Source organism: Aquarana catesbeiana, linkage group LG01 (genome assembly GCF_042186555.1).
Source record: "Aquarana catesbeiana isolate 2022-GZ linkage group LG01, ASM4218655v1, whole genome shotgun sequence".
Classification (NCBI taxonomy): domain Eukaryota; kingdom Metazoa; phylum Chordata; class Amphibia; order Anura; family Ranidae; genus Aquarana; species Aquarana catesbeiana.
This window is the reverse complement of record NC_133324.1, coordinates 718,371,627-718,375,954: the sequence shown is the minus strand read 5'-3', so window position 1 is coordinate 718,375,954 and position 4,328 is coordinate 718,371,627. Positions and strand designations below refer to the sequence as shown.

Here is a 4,328-nt window from a genome sequence, read left to right as displayed (position 1 = left end):
AGACCAGCTACATGCCCCCCCCCCCCCCCCACAAAAAAAAAAGAGAATGTCCCTCCTGCATACTTGGTGTCACAGGAAAACCTTTATGATAGTTCTGGAAATATTCCGTGACAGACAATCTTTACCACGCTTTGTGGCTGTGACACAGCGGAGCCCTGCAGGGGATTTTCATCGTTGATGACTCCATATGAAAACAAAAACAGATGAATACTGGAAATGTGTGAATAGTGGGGGATCCCCTATATTTCCAGAACTATCATAAAGGTTTTCTAAATATACTGAATGGTTTCTTTTCTTTTCCATGCTGGCTAAGCAAGTAACTCTCAATCACCATAAGTTTACTGTGTGATCGTTATTTCACAGACTAGCTGGGAATTCATCTGATGAGATATCCCTGCACCTTTGGCTGCGCTGTGGACTTTGGTCCCTTGTCCACTTTTTTGACTACAATAATAATATTCCCTAAGCTCCTGAAGAAGCGTTTTTGAATATGCGTAACATGTAGAGCTGAGCCGAACCACGACACACCGCCTCTTCTAAAATTACGTTACTACATCAAATTCTTGGAGTGACCTTTGGGTTTCTCATTACTAAGTATTCCAATTTTCTATGATACATAGGTGGTGTGTTGTATGCTTCAAAGCACAATTGTGGATAGTTAATGTTTTTAAAAGTGTTTCATATGTTTCTGTAAATAAATACATTTATATACTTTTTTTATAAAATTATGTATTAAATGTTATGCCTATAAAGTCCAACATCCAAAAACTTATTTTCCAAATACAATATATCGGGATGTGGCATATGTCTACTTATTTCTCGTATCCACAGTACCACTCTGTGATGATACGATTCCAATTTATCATCTGTCCGTGTTGTCAAGAAAAAAATTGTCCCTGCATCCATCATATGTGATGTGCATCAGTAAATTTAAGAGGGTGGGGTGGTAGGAAGCTGGCAGTGGGGGATGAAAATGACAGGGGGTATGTTGGTAGGAAGCTGACAGTATGGTACAGGGGGGATGAAGATTACAGGGGGTGGTAGGGAGCTGACAGGGGGATGGAGATGACAGGGGTGGGGTTGGTAGGAAGCTGACGGGGGGGTGAAGATGACAGAGGGTGGTAGGAAGCTGACAGGGAGGATGAAGATGATAGGGGATGGTAGGAAGTTGATGGGGGGGTTTAAGATGACAAGCGTGGGATAGTAGGAAGCTGACAGGGGGGTGAAGATAACAGGGGTGGGTGGTAGAAAGCTGACAGGGAGGATGGAGATGACAGGGAGTGATAGGAAGATGACAGGGGTGGGTGATAGGAAGCTGACAGGGGGGATGAAGATGATACGGGGTGGTAGGAAGCTGACAGGTAGGATGAAGATGACAAGCGTGGGGTGGTAGGAAGCTGATGGGGGATGAAGATGACAGGGGTGGGAGGAAGCTGATAGGGAGGATGGAGATGACGGGGTGGTAGGAAGCTGACAGGAGGATGAAGATGACAGGAGTGGGTGGTAGGAAGCTGACAGGGAGGATGAAGATGACAGGGGGTGGTAGGAAACTGACAGGGGGGAGTGAAGATGACAGGGGTGGGTGGTAAGAAGCTGACAGGGAGGATGGGGATGACGGGGTGGTAGGAAGCTGATGGGGGGTGAAGATGACAAGGGTGGGTGGTAGGAAGCTGACAGGGAGGACGGAGATGACAGGCGGTGGTAGGAAGCTGACAGGTGGATGAATATGACAGGGGGCGGTAGGAAGCTGACAGGGGGGTGTGAAGATAACAGTGGGTGGTAGGGAGCTGCCAGGGAGGATGAAGATGACAGGGGGTGGTAGGAAGCTGACAGTGGGGATGAAAATGACAGGGGGTGGGAGCAACCTGAAATTCCGCACAGAGGGAAGGATCTTTGAATCTTTTGGGCGACTGTGTCTATTAAGTAACCCAAAAGGGAAGGTTCTGGGAGGGAACCAGGCAAGACTTCTGCAGATTTACCTTCCAGCCCAACTTCCGAAAGGTCTGCAAAATCAACTGCCTGTAAAAGGTTCTCTTTCTCTTAGGCGAAGATTAAAAAATCATCCAGGTACACGATTGAGATCTTTTGTATTCGAAATTGCCATGACCTCGGCCATGATTTTCATGAACAACTCTGGGCTGCCAAGAGACCAAAAGGAAGGGCTCTGAGCTGCCAATGTCATGGACCGTTCTCCACGAGGACCGCAAATCTCAAGAATCTCTGATGACTCCAGCAGATTGGTTCATGAAGGTAAGCGTCCTGAAGATCCAGGGTTACCATGAACACTTATGTCTCGCCATGGTCATGGGGCTTTTGGCTTGGCCTGGCACTCACACTATACAGGTAACTACACACACACACACACACACATACTTAGATCTATGGACACGAGCACTGGTCTTTAAACTGTACACACACTCTATTTCACCTATACCTCCAACACTCCCTATCCTTTCTTTTGGCTTCTTTCGACACACACACACTTAGTCACTTTCTGGTGCTCAGTTTGTGGTAGTACCTTTCCCATTCACACACCCCGATTCACACCCCGGCTCAATATCACATATCATTTTTCACCTCTCTCCACAGCCTTTTCAGTGCCATTTAGCCTCGCTGTTTGCCCCCGCCTGGCGGTCTTTTGGGGAACTTTGGTCAACCTGGTGGCTGTGGCCAACAGGATTCCGGGGCCAGCTCTCTGCCTCAACCCCAGGGGAGACTTTGTAGACCCGGACCAATGCTGCATTCTAGTTTATTGGTCGCTATCGATCGCATCTTCATCTGTGAGTATCATGGAAACTTAGATTCCTTTAGTACCTCTTCTCTACATATCTGCCCGTATACTAATAGATGTTTTATTGTTTTAATGCAGCCTAAATTGCATCGGACTCCTGATGATTGGTTATAAGCCAAGAAACGCGTTGAGTTAATAACTATGGATGCACATATCAACCTACTGTATAACGTATTCCCTTTTGCAACTGTACAATTTGTGTTTGGAATTATGTCTGTTAATACACTGTTTATATATGCTCAATTGTGCCTTACGATGTTTCCATTCATGATTGTACTAGTTTTACGATCTACGCTATTAAACTGTTTTACCATCATTATCTTGCAAATCCTGTGTAGATACAACTATGTATATGACGTACCTTAGATATTACATCCTAGCACAAACCATCGAGCTTACACACTCACCAACATGCCTCATGCAAAAAGTCCCGCTTCTATCCTATTATTCTGTACTAATTGGGATGGAGGCATGTTGGTGCATCCTTTTAAAATTGTGGGGACAGGTCACAACCCCATTTTTAGTTATACCATGAACACTTATGTTAGCAACAGATTTCTGACTGAGTAAATGCTTTCCATCCGAAATCGTCTGTAAACTAAGAATCTGTTCAGGTCTTTTTTCATTTGTTTACCAAAAAATTAGAACCCAGTGGTGATTAAATACCACCAAAAGAAATGTGTGAAAAAAAAATTATACAAATTTTGTTTGGGTACAGTGTTGCAAAGCCCCCTGACCACCCCCCCCACCCACCCTGGCCCCATGTTAAAGGGGGCTTCCAAATTCCTATAAGCCCCCCGCCCGCAGACCCCGACAACCACCGGCAAGGGTTGTCGGGAAGAGGCCCTTGTCCTCATCAACATGGGGACAAGGTGCTTTGGGGTGGGGGGAGCAGGCCCTCCTTGCCCCAAAGCACCAACCCCCCCATGTTGAATGCATGCTGCTTCGTACAGTTCAGGGGGGGGGGCACTCGCTCTTCCCCACCCCCTTTCCTGACCTACCAGGCTGCGTGCTCGGATAAGGGTCTGGTATGGATTTGGAGGGGGATGCCACAACGTTTGTTGTACCGGTGTGAACCCAGCCTGAGACCCACACCACAAGACTTCTAGCTTCCAAGCCTTCACCTGGACTGAACACATCTGCTCCCCATCCTCTCCTCTAACACCTAAACACCAGGTATACCACAAAATCTAGCAATGGTTACAGAACACCTGTCATGGAACATGAACGTTAGACTACTACTAAGTACATGACCCACAGAACTTACGAAGTTCAGCGATCACACAGAGAACTATAAAAGCTAGAGATCCACTTTTAAGGCAGTAGTCTAGGACATTAGATTTGTTAAACAAATGGTTAGGCTCTCAGTTGTCTGTTTTAGGAGACTTTAAATTGTTGACCTCCATGAACCAGGCAAAGGCCTTAATCTCGCATGGGAGATTTCTGAAGTTATTAAGCTTGTCTTGTTTAGGAAGCTGCAAAATTCTCCAACAATGACAACTTGAAGTTCTAGGAACTAAGTGATCTATATATTGGT

The 4,328-nt window shown here is 45.9% G+C and overlaps 1 long non-coding RNA gene across 1 annotated transcript; it reads left to right on the top strand.

Annotated features, from left to right (window-relative positions):
• The first annotated feature begins 1,681 nt into the window (after positions 1-1,681).
• LOC141120242 (uncharacterized) lies at positions 1,682-3,119 on the top strand. The gene is made up of 3 exons (XR_012239619.1): positions 1,682-2,250; positions 2,590-2,780; positions 2,870-3,119. It is a non-coding gene; the product is annotated as an uncharacterized lncRNA (long non-coding RNA).
• Positions 3,120-4,328: the final 1,209 nt, after the last annotated feature.